This window comes from Musca autumnalis, unplaced genomic scaffold, assembly GCF_047663935.1.
Source record: "Musca autumnalis isolate F117 unplaced genomic scaffold, ASM4766393v1 scaffold_2, whole genome shotgun sequence".
Classification (NCBI taxonomy): Eukaryota; Metazoa; Arthropoda; class Insecta; order Diptera; family Muscidae; genus Musca; species Musca autumnalis.
This window is the reverse complement of record NW_027411755.1, coordinates 62,909,316-62,935,469: the sequence shown is the minus strand read 5'-3', so window position 1 is coordinate 62,935,469 and position 26,154 is coordinate 62,909,316. Positions and strand designations below refer to the sequence as shown.

The following is a 26,154-nucleotide window of genomic DNA, read 5'->3' as shown; positions in this document are numbered from 1 at the left end:
TTGTTCCAAAGAGATAACTAATGATACAACTATACATATAAGGAGTATTTATTTCCTTTATGTTTGCTCTCTGTCACGTCTATGCCCCACAAATTCGATTTCCCATAGTCCCGGGAATTCCCGGATTCCCGGGAATGAGAAATTTGTATTCCCGATTTCCCGGGAATGAAAAAAGTCGGGAATTCACAAACTCTAGTAACTTCTTTCTTTAGACCATTATGCCAGCAATCATGTAGTTGCTCATGAAAAACATAATCACTCACTGTAAACAGGATAACCATAGCACTTTCGCTGCATTTATGTCAAAATTTGGACTTATGTTTGGAGGTACCAAAGGTTTGTCCGATATAGATCTTCTCGGAACTTTAAGATTGAGAGAAATATTAGGCTGTCAACGGTTGGACCAATGTCATTTACTGTTGCAAAAAAAATCAAAACGATCCGGGACAGGTGCCCCAAAAAGTGGACCCTTATTATATTATTTAGGCCAAACCGGTTACTCCCTTCGAAAGCTGTCTCCCGCACAATTTAAGCAACAAATTTTGAACTTTTGTGTGTTAGGTATCCAAATGAGTTTACCGATATGGCCCATATTCCAACTTAATCTAAGTTTGGTGCAAAGTTTGGATCAAATCGATTAATCCGCTAAAGAGTCAGGATAATCAGGATAAAATTCTAAGTCGATCTATGCATGGTCGTACATCAATCCGTCTGTTGTGTAACCACTCTAGCATCTACAAAAATTGAGAACGTGAAATGTTGCAAAAAAATGCGTCTTTGTCTGCAGGTTCTGTTTTTGGTATAGCAATACCGCCCGATTTCAGGTAGTTTGACATTTTTAGCTACATTTCCTGACCGGATTAGCTACAATTTGGCATTTAGGGTTCGCAGTGAAACAGAAACTTCTTCACCGAAAATTATGGACATAGGTCCACATTTTGGTATAGCCCCCATATAACGCTACCGATCAATTTTAGGTATTTTGAGGTTTTGGCTACATTTTCAGACCGAATCAGCTATAATTTGTCATTTATCTTACCTACCAAAAATTGTGGACATGTTGTGTCCATGTTTTGGAATAGTCTCCATATAACTGTTTCTCCCCATTTTCTGTATTTTGAGGGCCTTAACTACATTTTTTGACTGAACTACACGTAATTTGACATCTAATGCTGCCTGCAGTCACGAAAGTTCTCTCTCCGAAATCTGTCAACATAAGGTCATGTTTAGGTATAAATATAACGCTATCCTCCAGATTTTCGCTATTTTGAGGATTTCAGCTACAATTTTTAACGGAACTAGCTGTAATATGATATTTAAGTCACAAAACTTCTTCACTAAACATTTTCAACCTAGCTCCATGTTCTGGCATAGCTCCCATATAACGGTACATTTTTAAATCAAACTATCTGTCATTTGTCATTCCCGATACGGACGTATCGTTTAGAAAATTAATTTAAAAGGCAACGGTGGTTGAATCGCCGAGCATATTTACTTATTTGGGACATAAAGATCCGACCACGCCCACTTTTTTACAAATGTTCTATCTCTGAAACTACTGAGCCGATTTTCCTAAAAATTTCAGAGAATGTACCGGAATGTCCCCTTCATAATTTTCGGAGGGGCGGGGAACCTTCCCTTAGGCCCCATTTTTTAAAAGGCTATTTTTGAAAAACCTACTAAGGTTTCGGTTAGAAAATGAATTTGCGAGGCAACGGTGGTCGAATCACCGACCCTAGGTACTTTCCTAGATCCGACCACGCCCACTTTTTAAATATGTTACATCTCTGAAACTTCTGAACCGATTTTCCTGAAAATTTCAGAGAATGTACAGGGATGAATATAGGCAATATGTTTTATTGAATTTCGGAGGGGCCGGGGAACCTCCACCAGGCCCCATTTTATAAAAACGCTATTTTTGTAAATCTTCCGAACGTATCGGTTTGAAAATGAATTTGCAATGGTGGTTGTGTCCCCCACCCTAGGTCCTTATTTGGGACCTAAAGGCCCGACCATAATAATATAATATAATTGCTCCACAAACATCCCAGGCGGGACAAGGGAGACTTCTCTCATATCAATGAGTGCACCCTGATTCATATTAGCTCAATGATCTGGGACCTACAGTTTATCGCCGAGACCGAACGGCGTGTCCTAAGACACCACTTGTAGAGAAGTTTTACATGGCTGAAATACTCAGGAAATGTCGCCAACATTACTGAGGGGTATTTTGCCACCGTTAAAAATTTGATGTTGCCTAGCCGGGCAATCGAACCCACGACCTTCTGCGTGCAAGACGAGTGTGCATACCATTGCACCACGGTGGCATCCAGAAGGCCCGACCATGCCTTTTTATACCCTACACCACCTTGTGGTAAGGGGTATTATTAGTTTGTAACATGCAAAAGGAAACGAGATAGACCCATAGTTCCTTTTAGGGATATATGTACATAGAATCACTTTCTGAGTCGATTTGCGCATGTCTGTCTGTCTGTCTGTCCGTCTGTCCGTCTGTCCATGTATTTTTGTAAACAAAGTACAGGTCGCATTTATTGTCCGGTTCGCATGAAAATTGGGGAAGATAGTTTGGCTAAAGGACGAACGCTATTTATTTTGGTAAAAATCGGTTCAGATTTGGATATAGCCCCCATATATATCTTCGCCCGATCTAAGGCATTTGGTGCACGAAACACGCTATATATGTCCGATTTCAATGAAATTTGGAATGAGCGACGGTATTTAGTCTAGAAATAAGTGTGCCAAATTATATAGAAATCGGTTCAGATTTGGATATAGCCCCCTTATATATTTTCGAACGATTTAAGGCATTTGGTGCAGGAAACACGCTATATGTGTGCGATTTCAATTAAATTTGGAATGTGCGACGGTATTTAGTCTAGAAATAAGTGTGTCAAATTATATAGAAATCGGTTCAGATTTGGATATAGCTCCCATATAGATTCTCGGCCGATTTTAGGTATTTGATGCACGAAACGCTATATATGTCCGATTTCAATAAAATTTGGAATGTTTGCCGGGATTTGGCTTAGAAATAAGTGTGCCAAATTATAAATGTGTGACGGTGGTTAATCTAGAAATAACTGTGCCAAATCATATCGAAATCGGTTCAGATTTGGATATAGCTCCCATATATATTTTCGACCGATTTGAGGTATTTGATGCACGAAACACGCTATATACAGTGTTGTGCATATCAAAAGCAACAAATCGAGGATTTTACATTAATTCAATTTTTTGATCCGACAAAATTTTTAAAAATGTAATATTTTGTGCCCAGTTGTTTTTTTATTATGTATTGAGAGCTTTCAACAAGTTGTTTCTGTACTTTGTAGTTGGATGGGATAACAACAACAACAATATTGACTGATCCTCGAGAACGGGGATTGCAAAACAAAAGCAACAATAGAATATTATTAAAAATGATAGTGTCATCGGTGTAAATTAACTGTACTTTTGACTTAAATTTATCTTCTGGGACATGGTAGTGTCATTTTACAAAGAATTTGCATTTGTTATCCTAACAGGGTTGCCACTTTCTACCACTTTTCCCATGGTCTGGGGAAAATATCATAATACCCTCAAATCAAAATTTTTCCCTCATATAAAAATTTAAATTTTAAAATATTCATTCGGAAATTGGATTAATATCAACCGTTCTTTTGTTTGCCGCATAACAAAAGAGTTAAACATCCGAATAGTGGTTAACACAATACATCCTGGTGTAAATCCCTTGAGGCCATCGGCACATTGTGGCTAGAAACGTTTAGGAAACTTTAAAAATAATGCGAATAGGAACCCCCAAGTATGAGTTGGGGCTCTTATTTCCGATATATGACTCAGAGTACTTCGCAGTAGAAGTTTTGAAAACAATTTGAAAAGTTATACACTGGCCAAGAAACCATTGTCATACCCAAAGGAAGACAATTTGTGAAACACCGGTAGAAAATTCAATGTTTTATGTGGTTTAAACGACCCAATACAAAAACCTGAATAATTTAGCCATATGACGATATTTTACCCACTGTTGGTTGAAACAATGGGTTCTTGACCGTTGTCTTGTTTGAGTTGGAAGCTGTATAACTTTTCAAATTGTTTTCAAAACTTGTACTGCGAAGTACTCTGGGCCATATATCGGAAATAAGAGGCCCAACTAAAACTTGGGGGTCCTATTCGCATTATTTTTAAAGTTTCCTTAACGTTTCTAGCCACAATGTGCCGATGGCCTCAAGGGGTTTACACCAGTATGTATTGTGTTTACCACTATTCGGTAGTTTAACTTTTTATTATGCGACAAACAAAAGAACGGTTGATATTAATCCAATTTCCAAATAAATATTTTAAAATTTAAATTTTTATATGAGGGAAAATTTTTTGATTTGAGGGTATTATGATATTTTCCTCAGACCCTGGGAGAAGTGGTAGAAAGTGGCAACCCTGTTGGGATAACAAATGCAAATTCTTTCTAAAATGACACTACCATATCCCATAAGATAAATTTAAGTCAAAAGTACAGTTAATTTACACCGATGACACTATCATTTTTAATAATATTCTATTGTTGCTTTTGTTTTGCAATCCCCGTTCTCGAGGATCAGTCAATATTGTTGTTGTTGTTATCCGATCCAACTACAAAGTACAGAAACAACTTGTTGAAAGCTCTCAATACATAATAAAAAACAAATGCACAACACTGTATGTCCAATTTTGATGAAATTTGGACTATGTGACGGAATTTGGAATGGGCAAACAACTTATTTGTATAAAAAGTCAACGTTTTTTTCCAAACCGAATATCTCAGCGTCTATAAAGGATATACCAAAATCTGTCAATGAAAGAAGAAAATCTCACATTTACAACGATGTAAAGTAGGTTTTCGTAGAAGGTCAAACAACGTAGATATTGCAATAGTCGGTTATGCATCTCATTTTTCCATTTTTTGTAATCACGCTACAGGTCGCAATTCCTCCCAGAGAGGAATGAATATCTTGAGTTTGGTGGTAGTGAGATAATATTCCCTAAAAGAAATGTTTACCAGTGAAATCGTATGCACATGGGTAGTGGTGTAGGGTATCACATAGTCGTCCCTTTCATCAACATATGATGTAGGGATACGAGGATGTAAAAAAGCTATTACCCTAATATGCACTCGTTAGTGTAAAGACTAACGCTATAGAAACACCACAATAAATAACTATTAAACTACATTCTGAATCAATATTTTTATCAATTTAAGTGTTTAATGGCTTTACGAGAATTCCCCTGCCTCTCCAAAATAATGAGTGTTACTTTGTATTATCTAATAATTTCTACAAATTTATTTTCATCATATTTTTCAATCAAACCAATAATTTGTGTATGACAAATGCTATGATTTTCCTTCTACTTAGCTTAGTATTGTTATGCGTCATAAATCTTTCTCACAAAATAAAAACAACAATAATAAAAAAACGCAAACAGACGGCAAATACAAACAAAAAATAAATTACTCAAATTCAAGCAGAGCAGAGAAAAATGTCACACCTACAATTTGAATAACATAACTGGATATATGACGCAAAATATAAATACGAGTATGTGTGTGTTTGTTTTTACGTTTCACTGACAAACTGCGTACGGTTTGCCCTGACTTTGAACAAATGATTAAAATGACAAACTATGAAAATTTTCCAAAGAAACAGCTGCTATTTGATTTATTATAAACAATAAAAGTGTAGCTCTTAATAATGCAAATCATATGAAACTTATTTTCAATATTATAATAAATTTCCTAGCAAAACAATACTGGTGAGGACTGCATGTGTCAGAGTATATGATGACAACTGTGTACATACATATATATAGGGTAGTTCCCCCGTATAATGTTTGCCAACTACGTTTCAGCTGATAATCAAACCGAAGGTGTTTAATATACTCAAGTTTTATTTAGCCAGCCAGAGTTGATGACTAAACCCCCAGTTTAGATTTAAAACACTTGTGAGCACTGTGCAGCCACCACTTAATGGTGACAGGTAAATTTTTTGAGTAATTCCCCACATTTGTTTAATATGTTTATGTTTTTTGCCAAAAATAATTGTTGACTTGTAGAGCAGCGGGTGTTTAGTCTAAACTCTAAGTTATGAACCATAACTTAGATAACAAATGCCAGCTCAATTTTTTCATACCGCTCAGCTATGGTCTCACCTATAACAGCGTTTTTTTCTGAATATTTCTCATGTAATATTGGTTTTTGTTGGCTGGCTGGCTGACTGTTTGATTGTTATTGTTATTATGTTTTTTGTTACTGGCGTCGATGATTGTTGCTGCTCCAACCGACTGTTGCTGTTACCGCCGCCACTACCTACTGCTGTTGTTGTTTTGTTATTTTGTTGTGTTGACTGTGTGCCTCATTGCAAATCTGGGTCATGGATGAAAGAAAAAGCGCTCTAAAGTGGGTCATGAATATTGTTTCACTCACGTTCAAGTGTATTTCGAATTTTTTGCGTGCTGTGCTGTTCAAGCTCTCAGTTTTCGCTTTTAATTTTTTTTTTTTGTATTTTTTTTTTTTGCAAAATACTTAAGGAGACAAAAATATAAATGATTGTTATTGTTTTTATTTTTTGTTTCTACCACATGATTCAATATTTCTGTTGTTGTTTTTTGTGCATTATTTTTATTTTTGTTTTTGTTGTGCTGTGAATTGTTGTCTCACCACAATTCAATTCAAGAGAATTTTTTTTTGCCCACAACAATAACAACAATACAATTACAACAAGTTAATGCTTATTTTCCGATTAATAGTTATCTATTTGGCAGCTATAAGTAAAAAAAAGTCAAGCTGTTCCGATATAAAATGGTTGTTCCTCTCAAGTACTACGAGTATGCATTTTATAGGTTAAGTATTTAACAATTGGAGCATAATTAAGTGATGGGAAGTGGTTAGTGGAAGATAGGAAGCTTTATATAGAAATCGATGTATTCTAAAGATTTTTTAAACAAGTATAGTTATGCAATAGGCCTGGGCGATTTGTGTGGAAGGAAAAAACCTTCTCGTTTCTGATTCCTGGAATTGAACTGAGCAAACAAGTCTATATGTCTACGGTGAAAATCGAACCTCCCGATTTTGACTTGAAGTTTTTTGGATATTTTGGCATATAACAGCCAAACCATTGATATTTGCGATCCACCACAATGACCAAAATTGGAGCCAACACAATAATTAAGAACTCTCTGTAGCGAAAAAAAACGTCAAAATACCTCAAATCGGGCGGTACCGGTTTTAGTCCAGGTTTTCCGTTGTGAAAAAAAGAAGATATGCCCGTTTAAATTTGATAATGTAAAAAACCCAGATTTTCGATACTTTTACCGTTATAAATCAATAAAACGAAGTGACCCAAACGAACAAAACGTATTTTCATTGTCCATGGACCCCAACACGATAGAATTTTGTAACAGAAGCTTGCATATTTTTCTGGTCAACTTTTGTACCACAGTGTCAATTATCGTTATTTGCCGAGAGGTTTGCGCAGTCTCAAGGTCAAAACTGCCTGAAAGAGCATTCCACTACTTTTGGGATGTACTAGACAGTTCTTAATTATTGTGTTGGCTACAATTTTGGTCTTTGTGCTGGATCGCAAATCTCAATGGTTTGGCTGTTATATACCAAATCAAAATATCAAAAACGTCAATAAAACAATTTCAAGTCAAAATCGGGAGGCTCGATTTTCACCGCAGACATATGTTCTAGTGAACTTTTTTGCTCAGTTCAATTTCAGGAATCAGAAACGCGAAGGGCCCATTAAGGTTTTCAAATCGCCCCGGCCTATTATGCAAATACGATAATGGCTCTATGGGTTCTGTTCCACAAAAGATGTCTTCGTGGTCGATATTGGAGCCTCATTGAAACATATTATTGCCAAATCCACAACGAAACATTTGGCAATTAAATGATGCTGATAGATAAAAAACCCTATATAATTAAGCCCAAGTAGCGTCCACCAGAAACCAATTACAAGAGGCCATGACCAGCAAAAAAACAATGGTACTGTATGCAGTGCACACCTACTGGAAATAAGAATGATACACATGTAGGATCACAATTTAGCACAAGCGGGAGTAAAGAATAGAGGAGACGTATTCTTATACCCTTAGCCTTTAGGCTAAAGGGAAGATTAATACATAGGGTAGGATCACATTTTAGTACGAACGGGAGTAAATAATGGAGGAGAGGCGTATTTTTATACCCACAGTCTTTAGGCTAACGAAGGTATATAACCCTTTGCTCGGTGCTCTTGAAGCAACTTTAAATGAAAAAACAAAAAAATCGCCGGAGCGTTTTTTTATTAATAAATCGCGGTCAAAGTTCACATTTTTAGGGTTTTTTTAGGTTTTCAAGAGTATGCTTGGAAACCGCAAGTCCTATCAAAATGGGACCAGAAATCATATTGTTGCTTTGAAAATGTTCTGCACGATTGACCTTTATGATATTTTCGTAACTTTTACCATTTTTGATATATAGAAGCTCAAATTGGGACAATGCGCTGACTGTATCACCTCCTTATAAAACAATGTTATGTACGGTGCGCCTTAATTAAGTTTATATGAAAACCGCATACACATGCGAAGCAGTGTTCATAGATGATAAAAAGTTCAAAAACAAAAAATCGCAGGAGGGATTTTTAAATAAATCGGCCAAAGTTCACATTTTTAGGTTTTCCCGATTTTGCTTGGAAACCGCAAGTCCTATGGAAATGGAGCTAAAGAAAATGTTGTAGCTGTGAAAATTCTCCAGAGGATTTAACATTATGATTTGTTCCTAGGTTTTGCCATTTTTGAGATATAGAAGTTCGGGCGACATTTTTAGGTTTCTTTTGCTAGGTTTTCACGATTTGTTTGAAGTTTTATCGAAATAGGACTAGAGAAAAGCTTATAGCTGTTGAAATTCTCTACAAGATTGGCATTCGCAATTTTTTCCTAGGTTGTATCATTTTTGAGATATATAAGTTAAGTTGGGAAATTGCAATCACGACATTGTTTTATAAGGTGACGATACAGTCTGTTATATTGTCCCAATTTGAACTTAGATATCTCAAAAATTTTAAAACCTACGAAATTATCATAATGGTCAATCTTGTAGAGAATTATCACTGCTACAACATTTTCTTCAGCTCCATTTCCATAGGATTTGCGGTTTCCAAGCAAAATCGTGAAAACATAAAAAACTTAATATTTTGTCCAAACTTGGATCAAGTTTGAAGATCGACCACAAAAGTTTAAAATTATTCGGAAAAGTATAGTTTAAGGGCATGTCCGGATGGTTTTGAAATTTTTTACAAGCTTATACTTTCAGGGACTTGTTCATACAGCCTTAGATAATAGCCAAGAAGCGCTAAAGCGGAGGCCTGTTCTATGCACCGGCTTGACTCTGAAGAATCATCGACCAGTAGTGCGATTCTCTGACTCATTTTTTGAGTTACCGACAAATTCGTCTAATAAAAGTTGACAACACCGATAGTAACAGGTAAAACTTTACGACTACTTTTTATTCGTCTCTAACTTATCGAATAATATCGTTAATTTCCGAAATTATAAACATTTTCATTTTACCGATTTTTGTCGGTAACTCAAAAAATGAGTTAGAGAATCGCACTACAGAGGCCGCCACCTCAATAATTATCTGTTTGTTTATAATTTATTTGTGTTTTGGGCTGATTAGTCATGACCAAACAAAACTACCATTGGTCAAAAAACAACAAATATAATATATATTTGTTTTCGTGTATTGCTCCGAGCTCTTTAGGTCCGTGCCGGCACAAAGATGAGCCATTGTTCTGTTCAGTTTGCCAGATCCGCATTCACCACATTTCCAGGACTACTGTAATATAAGTTATACTGTTGTTTGCTGTTCCAGAACATCTCCCATCGTGTCTCCAACTTCTTCGTCAGACAAAACGAGACAACTCCGCAGTCTCCCCAACGTTGAGATCGGTACAACGTTAGCGGAAGTAAGAAGCGGAGAATGAAGATTTGTCTATCCAGCACAAACCTATCTCGCTTGAGTAGCAGTAAAGTGTGGGACTGTAGAGTTACTTAATGTGTACATGTCGCCGCTTTTAGATGACAATAACCGTATGTTGCTAGTGGACTTCAATGTTCATCATGTGCTTTTGCATTCCATCCTAGACAATGATCAGAGGTGTACGTCGCACGGTGAACGAAGACGCTCCTACTAGGTCTGATAAATGATTGACGTCATTTCCCTTGGCTCCGAGACCACAATTCTATCATCGTCTCCGTAAGTAGACCACCAGACTTTATAACCTCCGCCTATCGTACTTTTCTAAACCATGAAAAAGCTAATTAGCAAGGGTTCAAAGAATTTAACAATCACTACTTCAGAGACTTTCCCCGGGTAGCTAAGAGCATTTTTATACCCTCCACCATATGGAGGGTATAATTAAATTTGTCATTCCGTTTGTAACACATCGAAATATTCGTCGGAGACCCCATAAAGTATATATATTATTGATCAGCATAAAATTCTATTTCGATTTAACCATGTCCGTCTGTCTGTTGAAATCAAGATACAGCTCGCAATTTTAAAGATAGAGAGCCAATATTTGGTACAGAAGTTTTTATTACTTGCATGATGGTTGGTATTGAAAATGGGATATATCGGTCCACGTTTTGATGTAGCCCCCATATAACGGTACCTCCCATTATCGGTATTTTTAAGGTTTTAGCTTCATTATCCTACCAAAATGGCTGAAATTTGGCATTTAGTTATCGTTGGGTGTATAAAACGTTCCACCTAAAATTTGTTGGTATAAGTCCATGCATTCATATAGGCCACACAGAACGGTACCTCCCGATATTCGGTATTTTGGAGGTTTTAGCATAATTATCCCACCAAAATGGCTGAAATTTGGTACTTAGTTATCTTTGGGTGTATAGAACTTTCCACCTGAAATTTGTTGGTAAAGGTTCACGCCTTTATATAGCCCCCATTGAACGGTACTTCCCCGATATTCGGTATTGCGAAGGTTTTAGCTTCATTATCCAATCAAAATGGTTGAAATTTGGTAATTAGTCTTCGTTGGGGATTTAAAACGTTCCACGCCTTAATATAGTCTCCATAGAACGGTACCTCCCGATATTCGCTATTTTGAAGGTTTTGGCTTTATTATCCCACCAAAATGACTGAAATTTGGTATTTAGTTATCGTTGGGTGTATAGAACTTTCCACCTGAAATTTGTTGGTATAGGTTCACGCTTTCACATAGCCCCGATAGAACGGTACCTCCCGATATTCGGTATTTTGAAGGTTTTAACTTCATTATCCCACCAAAATGGCTGAAATTTGTTAATTAGTCTTCGTTGAGATATAAAACGTTCCACCTGAAATTTGTTGGTATAAGTCCACGCCTTTATATAGCCCCATTTCCGACTGAAATTCGTCGGTATAGGTGCACGTTTCGATATAGCCTCTAGAACAATACCTCCTGATTTTCGTTTTTCTGAAGGTTGTGACGTCAATATCCCACAGAAATGACTGAAATTGGTATTTTGTCTTCTTTATAAAAGAAAGGAAACTAATTGTTCCATTTTACTTCAATACAACTCGTGGTGGAGGGTATAACAAGTTCGGCCAGGCCGACCTTAAAGCCGTTCTTACTTGTTGGTACATCATCACTAGCCAGCGGAATTTTATGCACCCCTATTTTTGGTCCAATTCATGTCAAATTTTGGGACTGGGCAAATTTTTGGCTTCTGATTAAATTGCAATCGAAACATATGGATATGCAAAATATTGCATATGCAAAAAAAAACGAGGACATAGAGAAGACTTTCCTACAGTAGCGTTTGAAACGTTGGATAATTAAATATTTATGTGGACACCAGTCATTTATGGAATTCGGAAATAAGAAGTCGAAGGACCGTTGAGTGAAACCGTGAGTTCCAGAAAGCGGGGTGATATCATCGGCAATTTTTAACGTCCACCTTTCTGAAATTCCACACCCTCCAAAACGCCATAGAGATAGTAGTAAGTGATATATGAGGCGCTCAGCGCCCAAACGGCCTAACCCAAATGCCCGTTTTAGCGCTGAGCTCTTCATATGTACATTAAGGTTATGACTTTTTGACATTTTTTCTCAAAAATGATTTCCTGTAGTAAGAATGCACGAAATTTTGCCTATTAATGCCAAAAATAACATTCATTTAATTTTGTTATAAAATATATTATTATATATATATATATATTTGAAAAAAAATCTATAAATAGAAAAAAACTTTTTCTCAAAAATTATTTCCTTTTGTACGAAAGAATGGCCTTTTGTCTATTAATGCCTAAAATAACTTTTATTCCATTTAAATTTTAAAAAAGGCCCCGCACAAACCGCTTTAATTTTTTATGAAATAAAGTTAAACATAATATAAAATTATATATGTTATAATACGATGATAAAATTAGTGAGAAACAAACGGTTATGTCATGTTGGTTGTGTCGTGTGTCCTTATACCTTGTTTTCAGTTAAATATCTGCTTACAGTGACTCCAAAAATTTTTCAAAAGTTCTGAAAAATACAAACTTTAAAAGCTTTTTGTGCGGAAGCTTTTTTCATCGAATCATTTTCTGATTAAGATTTTATCCAATTTTAGTAAAAACTCATCAAAATATTATGCAGGAATACGAGGTTGTAAAAAAAGTCATAACCCTAATGTACATAACTGACTTAGTACTTCTATCTGAGGAATATAAAAAATATCCGCCGACAAATCCACTGTCACACTGTTCACTACTAGGCGCAGCTATTTGCGACAAGATCATAAGTATGAACAAGGTACTTCAGTCTTGGCCGGTTGAATTCGGTCGAACTTGGTCTTTAGTCATTTACCAGAAGTGACTTAAGCAAGAATGCCACGCTTCTTATGTGTCGAGGCTTTTAGATATTTTGCAACAATTTTCTTAAAATCGGATGCAGCAAAGTTCCTTATATTGGATAGTGAATAGCTGAGAGAATATTTACAACAAGAACAAACTAAAAACAAAATTTTAGTTAGCAGAGTATCTGCCCCTCGCCCCCTAAGGCTCCGCACTTTTGCGTTTTAATTTAATTAAAAAACACGCATTTTGGATCGTATAGTTTTTTGCTAGGCGAAGCCAATACTTCCTGAGATATGGGCCCCGAAGTGTTCAAATATTTTAGGTCACTCATTCATACACTTTAGAAGGCTTTTGCGTTTTTTGTTACGACGCTATAATTTCTTTCCCGATATTTCAAATGTCCAGTTCCATCGGTTCTTTTAAATCCAAAATTGGATCCAAAATGTCCAGTCATATCTCACTCTTGCGCCTCTAACCCCAATTTTAAATTTTCTGGCTTTATCTGTTCCGTTTGTACGTTGATAATCAGTCAGTAAGTCACTCAATAATCGTTTTGTTTTTTATATATAATATTTATGTGTACAATTGTATGTTGCGTACTTTTAGGCACATTCTTATTTAAACATATTGCCTAATTAAAATCTTTAGCCATTAAATATTTATTATCTTGTTAAACATGTTGAGCCCAGTTATTAAGAATATTTGATTTAAGTAGTTTCTTCAATAGAATATGAAATTTATGAGTGTGGTGCAGAACAAAACGGCCTATTAAATTCAGTTTTATTGGTTTTGAATTTGTCCAAATCCAGGCACAACATTGTTTTAATAGCTTCGCTTGACGAAGATGGCAGTAATGAATGTTGACGTAGCAGCACAAATCTCGTTCATGATTTAATGCCAATAAAAATTATATTTCTTCAGATTTCTGAACATACGGAGACACCATAACATACATATGTAAAGGATATAAGAGATTTTTGTTCTAATAGCATTTGCTTTGTTCCCATACTTTTTAATGGTAAAACTAGCAATAGAGCAAACTGTCACAATTTTCTTTACCATAAAAATTTATTCAAAATGTACTGGAACGGAAACAAATAGCAAACAACATGCTACTTTCTACTCACCCAAAATTTGTGTGTTAGAAAATAGCTGAAGAGGACGTCATTCAGCGCCATTTTCGTTTAAAGACAAGTTTTGATATTTTTTGGAATATGGGAACGGTTTCTACCACAAAATTTGAAAAAATAGTACTATTTTCAGGTTCTAGAACACAACTATTGTTAGACATCGAAATATTGTTCTAGATCAGCAATAAGCAAACGAGCACCCATTTGCTCTCAGAGTAATTGAAATACGGCGGACTCACATCATGACAACTCCCAAAAGTATGTAAAAGAAAATATGGTGCCTAATTCAACCACGAATGAGATGATTAATCGGATAATGGATTCTGCCAACATTCTTTCATTTTTGTTTCCATTTTTGAAACTGTTCACTTGAAATCACTTTATTCCCATACATAAATATTCTTTGTATCCCAAATGGTTAGAATATTTTACTGATTATGTGAACAAAATTTCTCAGATCGCTCAACTATAGTCCAATTATTCTTATTACATGTACTTTTTTTTTGCACAATAACGTCAAAACCAGCATGATTGAGTATATAACAACAATTGCAAGCAACCGCTGTGCAATCATCACCCGGCAAGTTAACGAAAAACCATGCGAACGAATCGTATCGAATACGTAACAAGAATTGTAAATATCGAAAATGGTGCCAGTAGGTCAACCAGACAAATTCTTAATGACGTTTGCAAAAATATATATTTATGTATATACGATACTGTATGCCCTTACGTACTGTTTAACAAAGAGACTTATGTATATTTTTTGTGATAATAAAAAAGGTGTAAAATTTTTAAAACAAAACAAGAAATTTAAACAAAATAATATGACCAAAAAATTAAAACGTTTTATTACTTATCTGGTTTTTGAGGGAATTTATTATTTTATTTTTAATATTCAAATAAAGGCAAAACATAATAATTAAGAACAATTGTTTGGCTTGCATCGAAATCTAGGTCAAATTTACCGCCAGCCAATTGCTAGCCTACAACAAACTTCCTGTTACAATTTTTCTCTGTTGTTTTGTTTTTTTTTTTTTGCTTTTGTTTTTGTTCCTTCTTGGCTTTAGCTTATATGCATGTTCATTTGAAAAATATCCATTTTTATATATGCTTGAATTCCATTTAATTCATGCATGTCTGGCTGTTTGGCTGGCTAGCTTATGCCTGGCAGTGAAATTGTTGCAGTTCTATACCCTCCTTAATCCCTTTCTCTTTTTTTTTAAATGGCTGCATGAAAAATATAAATGCTTAAGGAAATCATACATGGCTGTGGTTTTAGGGTAAATAAAAAAAAACAATTTTAATTAAATTGGCAAGGATTCTAAGAAGATTAAAATGGAAAATTAGCAAATCGTATATAAGAACGATGGGATGAAGCACTGTAAATGTAAATTAATTAAAGAAAGTTTTGATTTTAAACCAACAAAAACTTTCAAATGATTTCAGAAAAATAAAAAGAGAAAACAATAATTTCGTATATACAAATCAGAAATATGTTAAATAAATCGAGAGCAGCATTCGGACGAGTGTAAGTTGAATGGAGTTGCTCGCAAGTTGAAAACATTCGAAACATTTGAAAAATCATCGATTCATCAGCAAAAAAGATATAGTACCTGATTGGGTGCTATTACTCCTGCCACAAACTTGTGGACAGGATTCCCCCTATCCAGGTATGTGAAGAAAAACATATCTCCACGATCTAATGCGGGAGAGGCACAAAAAAGAGCCTAATCCCCAGATATAAAAATATCAAATGGGTCATATCTCCTTTACATTTATTGAAGTTGGTCCAATTATCTCCAATGCTGAAGAAGCTATGAGCAATAGGTAACCCATAATATTCTAAAATTAAATAAATTTACTAACAACGTAGAATCTTACTGCCGATATATCTTCTTTCACCCGTAGTAAAAACCTTGGAATCCCTTTAGTTTCCATCCATGGAAATGTATTTCTCTTTAACAACCAACATGTTTTTTTGGGGATTGACAGGAAATAACAGTAAATATTGAAAATTACCTCAATCAGCGTCGATCACCCGAGCGAAGAATTCTGACAGACTTACAATTGTCCAAGGTTTTCAATATAGTCAATCATTCACAGAAGACCTTTACATTCTATTCCTCCCTAATAAATTATGTAAGGCTTGCTAATGAATGAACTAAACGGTCGTGTAGGCTTGGGTTGCATTCAAATGTGGATTTCGTTAAAATCCTCTACCGACCTACTATTATTACAGAAAGAATGATGACTCACCTGGCATATGTTATCGTTAATCGACATTGTGAAAATATTTTTCAAAAGTCTACGGCCTTTTAAAAGAATTTTTAAAAATTCCAACATCCTGTGAAATATTTTAAAAATTCCAAGACCTTGTGATTTTTTTTAAATCCACGGCTTTTGAAAATATTTTTTAAAAGTCCACGAAAGTAATTTTAAAAAGTCTACGACATTTTGAAAACATTTTTAAAAAATCCACGGGCTTTGAAATTATTTTTTTAAAAGTCCACAAAAGTATTTAAAATGACTGCGACCTTTTGAAAACATTTTTAAAAAATCCACGAACTTGTGAAATACTATTACAAAATCTTGTGAAAATATTTAAAAAAAAAACACGACCTTCTGAAAATGTTTTCACGAACTTCTTTAAACATTTTTGAAAATATTTCAAAAATTTCACGATCTTTTGAAATGTTTTCAAAACACCCAACGACTGTCGGAAAATATTTTTAAACGACCCGCCACCTTCTTTAAATATGTTTAAAAAATACAAGACGTTCTTTAAATATTTAAAAAAAATCACGACCTTTGGAAAATATTTTAAAAAAGTCAACGACCTTTGGAAATTATTAAAAAAATTTCACGATCTCTGAAATGTTTTCAAAACACCCAACGACTGTCGGAAAATGTTTTAAAAGACCCGCCACCTTCTTTAAGTATTTTTAAAAACTCCTCGACCTTCTTTAAGTATTTTTAAAAACTCCTCGACCTACTTTAAATATTAAAAAAAATCACGACCTTTGGAAACAATTTTAAAAAAATCCACAATCTTTGAAAATTATTTAAAAAATCCACGTCATTTTGAATGGCAAATATTGTATAAAAATGCAAGACTTTGGAAAATATTTAAAAAATCAAAACATTTAAAAAATATTTAAACAAATCGACGACCATTGGAAAAAAATTAAAAATAATCCAGGTCATTTGAAAAATATTGTAAAAATCCACTACCTTTGGAAAACATTAAAAAAAATCACGACCATACTTTTAATATTAAAAAAAATGACGACCTTTAGAAACATTTTTAAAAAAAATCCACGATCTTTGGAAATTATTTAAAAAATCCACGTCATTTGGAATGCATAATATTGTAAAAAATGCAAGACTTTGGAAAATATTTAAAAAATCAAAACATTTAAAAAATATTTAAACAAATCGACGACCATTGGAAAAAAATTAAAAATAATCATATGTTATCGTTAATCGACATTGTGAAAATATTTTTCAAAAGTCTACGGCCTTTTAAAAGAATTTTTAAAAATTCCAACATCCTGTGAAATATTTTAAAAATTCCAAGACCTTGTGATTTTTTTTAAATCCACGGCTTTTGAAAATATTTTTTAAAAGTCCACGAAAGTAATTTTAAAAAGTCTACGACATTTTGAAAACATTTTTAAAAAATCCACGGGCTTTGAAATTATTTTTTTAAAAGTCCACAAAAGTATTTAAAATGACTGCGACCTTTTGAAAACATTTTTAAAAAATCCACGAACTTGTGAAATACTATTACAAAATCTTGTGAAAATATTTAAAAAAAAAACACGACCTTCTGAAAATGTTTTCACGAACTTCTTTAAACATTTTTGAAAATATTTCAAAAATTTCACGATCTTTTGAAATGTTTTCAAAACACCCAACGACTGTCGGAAAATATTTTTAAACGACCCGCCACCTTCTTTAAATATGTTTAAAAAATACAAGACGTTCTTTAAATATTTAAAAAAAATCACGACCTTTGGAAAATATTTTAAAAAAGTCAACGACCTTTGGAAATTATTAAAAAAATTTCACGATCTCTGAAATGTTTTCAAAACACCCAACGACTGTCGGAAAATGTTTTAAAAGACCCGCCACCTTCTTTAAGTATTTTTAAAAACTCCTCGACCTTCTTTAAGTATTTTTAAAAACTCCTCGACCTACTTTAAATATTAAAAAAAATCACGACCTTTGGAAACAATTTTAAAAAAATCCACAATCTTTGAAAATTATTTAAAAAATCCACGTCATTTTGAATGGCAAATATTGTATAAAAATGCAAGACTTTGGAAAATATTTAAAAAATCAAAACATTTAAAAAATATTTAAACAAATCGACGACCATTGGAAAAAAATTAAAAATAATCCAGGTCATTTGAAAAATATTGTAAAAATCCACTACCTTTGGAAAACATTAAAAAAAATCACGACCATACTTTTAATATTAAAAAAAATGACGACCTTTAGAAACATTTTTAAAAAAAATCCACGATCTTTGGAAATTATTTAAAAAATCCACGTCATTTGGAATGCATAATATTGTAAAAAATGCAAGACTTTGGAAAATATTTAAAAAATCACAACATTTTTAAAAAATCCATGACCTTTGGAATTTATTTCTATAAAATCCACGTCCTTGTGAAAATATTTTTGAAAAGCAAAATAGAAGTCGTCATCCCAAATAAAAAAACGCCAACCTTCCTATGTTTAATATTGTAAAAAATTCAAGACCTCTTAAAATATTAAAAAAATACAACCTTTGAAAATATTTAAAAAAATCCACGAGCTACTGAAAATATTTTTAAGCCCGTTCACGATCTTTGGATCTTTTACTTAAATTCCACAACCTTCTGAAAATTGCACGACCTTTTGAATGTATTTTTTATAAAAATTCACGACTTTTTGAATGTATTTTTATAAAAATCCACGACCTTTTGAATGTATTTTTATAAAAATCCACGACCTTTTAAAGATATTTTTAAAATTCGAAGACCTTGGGTAAATATCAAAAAAAAAAAAACAGAAACCATGGATTTTTTCATAAAATTCCATCACCTTTTGAAAATGTTTTAAAAATATTTTCAAATTGATTTTAAAAAATCAACGACTTTATGAAAATATTTTTAAAAAATCTGCGGCATTTTGGATATATATTTTTGGAAAAATCGGCGACCCTTTGAAAATTTGTTTAAAAAAATATTTTTCAAAAATCCACAAACTTTTGAAAATACTTCTAAAAAATGAACGACCTTATGAAAATGTTTTTTGTAAAATCCACGGCCTTTTGAAAATATTTTTAAAAAAGCCGAGACATTTTGAAATTATTTTTAAAAATCAACGGGCCTTTGAAAATATTGTTTAAAAATCCACAACCTTTTCAATTTATTTTTTTTTTTTTTTTTTTTTGAAAAATGCAAGGCCTTTTAAAAATATTTTTAAAAAGTCCACGACTCTGTGAATAAATTTTTAAAAAATCCACGAGCTTCTGAAAATAAATTTAAAAAGTCCACGACCTTTTGAAAGCTTTTTTAAAAAAATCAACGACCTTGTGAATACACTTTTAAAAAATCCAGGACCTTGTGAAAATATTTAAAAAACCATGATCTTGTGAAAATATTTTAAAAAAGTCTACGACCGACGAAAATATTAAAAAAAACGAGACTAAAATAAAAGCCACGACAATGTGAAACATTAAAAAAATCAACGAACATAGTTTAAAAAAATTCCACGACCTTCTGAACATATTTTTAAAAAATCCACTCCTTCTGAACGTATTTATAATGAATTTAGGACCTTGTGAAAATATTTTTGAAAAGTCCACGACGTTGTGAAAATATTTTTAAACAATCCACGGCATTTTGAAAATATTCTAAAAAAATCAACATCTTATCTTATTTTTAAAAAAATCAACGACCTTTTAAAACTTTTTTTAAAAAATGCACGATCATGTGAAATTTGTTTAAACAAATTAATGATAATGTGAATATATTTTTCAAAAATCCACAAAGTTTTAAAACAATTTTTAAAAATCCACGACGTCATAAAAAATGTTTTAAAAAACGCGACGTCCTTTTGAAAAAAAATAAAAATTCACGACCTCATAAAAATGTTTTGCAAAACTCCACGGCCTTTTAAAAATATTTTTAAAATTCCACGACCTTGCGAACATGTTTGTAAAACATCCACAAACATGAAAATATTTAAAAAAATCCATGAACTTGCAAACATATTTTTAGAAATCTACAACCTTTTGAAAATATTTTTAGAAATCCACGACCTTTTGAAAATATTTTTAAAAATCCACCACCTTTTGCAAATATTAAAAAACACACAATATTGTAAAAATGCTTTTAAAGAAACCAAGGTAGTGGAAATATTTAAAAATATTTCCGCGAACTCGTGGAAGTATTTTTAAAAAATCCCCGACCATGTGAAATATTTAAAAATATTCATGACTTCGTCTTTTTTAAAAAATAAGACGTTGTCTTTTTAAAAAAAATCCGCAATCTTGAGATAATATATTTACAAAATCCTCGACATTGTTAAAAGTATTTTTATAAAATGCCCGACGATTTGAAAATAATTAACGATCATGTAAAAATATTTTTAAAATATCCTCCAACTTTGAAATTTGTTTAAAAATTTAATACCTTCTGAACTTGTTTTCAAAAAACCAATGGACTTCTGAAAATATTTTTAAAACAATCAACGGCCCTTTGAAGATATTTTTTAAAAGATCCTTGGGCGTGTGAAGGTTCTTTAAAAAAATACACGATCTTTTGAAAATATTTTTAAAAAATCCACCAACTTGTGAAAATGTTTTAATAAAATATTTAAAACAATACACGATCTTGTGAAAATATTTTTTAAAAATTCATGACCTTTTGAAATTATTAAAAAAGAAATCTACGACTTTTTGAAAGTATTTTAAACTTGTTAAACTTGTTAAAATATTGTTAAACTTGTTAAAATATTTTCAAACTTGTTAAAATATTTTTTAAGATCCGCGACCTAGTGAGAATATTTTTAAAAATCCGCGACCTTGTGAAGAATTTTTTAAAACATCCACGGCCTTTTGAAAATATTTTTAAAAAATCCATGACTTTTTGAAAATAATTTGAAGAAGTTCAAGGCCTTTTGAAAATATTTTTAAAAAAGACTAGGCCTTTTGAAAAAAAAACTCCGAATCTTGTGAAAATATTTTTAAAAAATCCATTACTTTTTGGATTTTTTTTTTAACTCCACAACCTTTTGAATGTATTTTTAAAAAACCCACGACCAATTAAATATTTTTAAAAAACCAAAAACTTGTGAAAGTATTTTGAAAAAGTCGATTACCTTTTGAAAGAATGTTTAAGAAATACACTACCTTTTGAAAGTATTTAAAAATAAACCACGACCTTTTGAAAGTATTTTTTATAAAATTCTCGACCTTGTGAAAATATTTAAAAAAAAAATCCACGAACTTGCGAAAATATTTTCAAATTCATATCTTAAAAAATTGAAAACATGTGAAAATATTTTTTTAAATCCTCGACCATGTTAATATATATTCAAATTCATATCTTAAAAATTCAAGACCTGTGAAAATATTTTTAAAAACTCAACGACGCTGCAAAAATATTTTCAAATTCGTATCTAAAAAAATCAAGACCTGCGAAAATATTTTTAAAAATCCACGACGTTGTGAAAATGTTTTTAAAAAATCCACGAACTTGTGAAATTTTTGTTAATTATACTTTTTTGTTGGGCTTTCCTTGTTCAGATTAATTTGGCGACAATAAAACGAGCTTTATTTCATATCCTGCTCCACGTTTCGCCGGTTTTTTTTCCAGCTCTTTCAAGAGCCTTTTGTTTGAAAAAATACTATTTATTTTTCATAATTATTCATTATTATTAATATTAAAAACTGGACTCCACAACACATAATTAATATAATAATATAAATAATTTAACAAATAAATAATCACAGTAGATTTAAAGCTAAATCACAGATGGCGTTAAGTTATTCACGGTGCTCTTGAAACAATTTTAAATGGAAGGTGCTTACACCTCGGAAGTTTTTGCGGATTCTGAAACTACAATGTTCATAGATGAGAAAAATCAAAAAACAAAAAAAAAACTGCCGGAGCGCTTTTTAAATAAATCTCGACTTATTTTGACATTTTTAGGGGTTGTTTAAGTTTTCACGATTTTGCTTAGAAGCCGCAAGTCCAATCAAAATGGTACTAAAGAAAATGTTGTAGCAAGATTGACCTGTATGGAATTCTTGTCGGTTTTACCGTTTTTGAGATATAGAAGTTCAAATTGGGACAATTCAAATTCAATTCAATTCTGTGTCGCCCCCTTATAAAACAAAGTCATGACTGCAAATTCCCAACTTAAACTTATATATCTAAAAAAATGTTACAACTTAGGATAAGCTACTTAAGCCAGTCTTGTAGAGAATTTTCACAGCTTTAAGATTTTCTCAGGTCCCATATCGATAAGACTTACCGCATTCAAACAAAATCGCGAAACCCTAACAAAAAAACCTAAATGTGTAAACTGAGCTTCTTTATCTCAAAAATGGTACAGGCTGGGAACAAATGTTAAACGTCAATCCTATAGAGAATTTTCACAGCTACAACATTTTCTTTAGCTCCATTTCGATTAGACTTGCGGTTTCCAAGCAAAATCGTGAAACCCTAAAAAACACCTAAAAATGTGAATTTTGACCGCAATTTATTTAAAAATCCCTACAGCGATTTTTTCTTGTTTTTGGATTTTTCTCATCTATGAACACTGCTGTTTCAGAATTCACAAAAACTTTCCCTGTGTAAGCGGTTTTTATCAAAAGTTAGTTAAGGCGCACCCTTCATGACATTGTTTTATAAGGGGGCGATACAGTCAGTACACTGTCCCAATTTGAACTTCTATATCTCAAAAATGGTAAAAACTACAAAAATACCATAAAGGTCGCTATTGTAGAGAATTTTCATAGGTACAACATTTTCTTTAGTCCCATTTTGATAAGACATGCGGTTTCTAAACAAAATCGTGAAAACCTAAACAACCAATAAAAATGTCAACTTAAATCGCGATTTATTTAAAAAGCGCTCCGGCGATTTTTTTTGTTTTTTGATTTTTCTCATCTATGAACATTGTAGTTACAGAATCCGCAAAAACTTCCAAGGTGTAAGCACCTTCCATTTAAAATTGTTTCAAGAGCACCGTGTATTCAAAAAGTCATGGATTTTTTAAAAATATTTTCATACTGAAGTTTTTTTTCAAAAATCCACGACCAAGTAAAAATTATAACAAAAATCCACGATCTTGTGTATATATCTTTGAAAAACCCATGGCCTTTTGAAAATATTTTTAACCTTGTGAAACTATTCTTAAAAAATCCAGGACCTTATGAAAATATTTCAAAAAGTCCACGGACTTTTGAAAAATAAAAACCTCGATATTTTGTAGGGTTAGGAAAAAAAATTTGCATTTTCTGGGATGATTCACAACATATTTAAAATCGGGGAAATATACATAAGAGAGCTATATCGAAATATGATTTCTATAATTTCAATAGGAGTGTTATTCCATGAGTCAATACTAAGAACTCGTAAAAATGTCACATTACCTGTACATTAATATTAAGAAAATCCACTAAGCCCCCAAGATAACTTCCGTGGCATGCACTAACCACTTACCATTCGCCATAATATTTCGTATTTAGAGTTTTGCAATCAAATGCAACAAATTTAATTTAATTTTATGTTAAACGGTATGTATAATATTTATATAGATGATTGTTGGCATTTTGTTATTTTTTTATTTTTTGTTTAATATTGAAGGTATTTCTCTTATTGTGTCTAATATTTGACGGATTGTCTAAAACTTTTCGAAACATTTCTCATTGAATTGTACAAATTTTTAGAAGTGGTTATTTGGTACCACTTCATAATCGTATATCTTTTTAAATTAAAAAAAAAATGTTGGCACTTCATAATCGTATATCTTTTTAATTTGAAGAACAAATGTTGGCATTGAACATATGTTAAATTGTATGTATATGCAACTATTGTATTGAGTGATTAAAATAGCTTTGTCTGAAATTTTTAAAAGAAATTTAATTTTATTGCTGAATTATATGAATCACAAGCAGTGCGGTACAATGCAAATAAAAGAAAACTATTTAATAATCAAAACTAATGTTTTTGATTGAGAGCAGTTTAAGAGTTGTTCATGAATAGTTTTGGAATTTTTACTCAAGGTCTACCCTTGTGATCTTTATGACAATGATGCAATTTTCTTCCCGTATCCAATATTTAGGTTCACTCCTTGATACACCTGCGCAACAACAGTGTAGTTAAGTTCAGGTTTTACTGCAGCTAGTCTTCGTGATCTCTATTACAACACTATGATTTTCTTCGCCATACATCCTTCGATAATGACCCGAAAGTTCCAAAAAAACCCCACCCAAACCCATCCAAAGTACGTTGAAAATCATCACGGCACTGTAAACTGCAGTTGTTGTTGAGCTTTCTTGAGCAGCTGTTAATTGTTGTTGATCGTCATATCTCGGTATCGATATTATGTTGTACTTTTTATTTTTGTTGTTGAGACTGGGTTTGCTTTATATTGAGATGTTCACAGGTGATGTGAAGTAAACAAAACTATATTCCGCCTAAAAGTATGCTCCACACACCTGTTAACTTGCTATAATATGCTCTATTAGTTATTTCTGTAAAAAAAAATAATTAAAATTTTTAAATACTACAAAATTAAACAAAATTTCAACATATGTATTTGAACAAAATGCTCTCTCATCGCTTATCCAATAAAGCACCCACAAAATAGACCATCGACATAGAAAAATCGCTTAATTAAAATGTTAACCACATACTAGAAAATAACCTAATGGAACTTAGACATTATTAGAACTAGAGGAGGATTTTATAATTAAATGAAACAATATAATTGAAAAACAAAAACTACAACAACAAGAGCAACAAACTAAATTATTTATCTGTTAAATAGATATGAAAGAGTTAAACAAAGGAGGATACTGAAAAAAGAAAACAACAACTTTTACCACAGTGTGTGGCGGAACATTTATAGTTTCACTGTCAACAAAAAACGAGTGAATTGATAAAGAACAAACCTGCATGTTTTTTCAAAATAAAATATGGACAAACCATTAGTTGGTGATAACGCATTAGAACACACATTGATGAGGGTCTGAATGAAAGAGGGAGGACATGTGGTTTATTCAAACCCAAAAACTAATGTGGGAACATTTGGTGTGAAGTTTCACACTTAAGTCACACAAAGAAAACTTGACTCAAAATGACATGATCAGATAGGAGAATTTTTTCGGTATTTACCCCCAGTTTTTGTAAAAGTTTTTATTCTTCTCACACGAATTGTCAAATTTTGTAGATCGATTTACTCGCCTCAGCGCAAATGTAGAGCTCTGATTTTTAAAAGAGGAATTCTTAACTATATATGGAACGCGTCTACGAAAAATGAGGTCCCTGTGTCATCTGGGGGCTAAGCTATGGATGCCTAAATTATTACGAAACAAGTAAGAGCAGGCTATAGTCGGACAGGGCCGACCATGTGATACCCTATACCACTATAGATTTGCAATATCTTTCCTCCATGGATAAATATAACCTGTACATTACAAATTTTACCAATTTTCACACAAAAGTTTTGGTCCATTTAACCCGCTAAATATTATCCGATATTCATGTTGCTTTTCACACGCCTTCTCCATCATAAACTTAACTTTTGTGTAAAATTTCGCGGCGATCGAACTATTATTGCGACCTACAGAGCGGCTACAAAATCGACCAAAAATTTTGTTTTTGGTCCATTTCATCCCTTTAATATTTCACGATCATCGCCAAAAACTAATCAGTTCTATTCTGGTACAACCCCGACCTTCATACTAAATTTCGTGACAATCGGTCCATAATTGCGGCCTGTAGCTTGATTACAATTTTTAATGGACGGACAGACGGACGGACGGACGGACGGACACACATAGCTAAATCGCTTTATCTCGTCGAGATATGAAGTTTGGTATACCACATGAGGGGTCTACGACGAATATTT

The 26,154-nt window shown here is 32.7% G+C and overlaps 1 protein-coding gene across 4 annotated transcripts in view; it reads left to right on the top strand.

Annotated features, from left to right (window-relative positions):
* tai (basic helix-loop-helix family member taiman) overlaps window positions 1-26,154 on the top strand; it is a 360,628-nt gene that overhangs the window by 290,641 nt on the left and 43,833 nt on the right. The gene's annotated exons all lie outside the window — the stretch shown is intronic.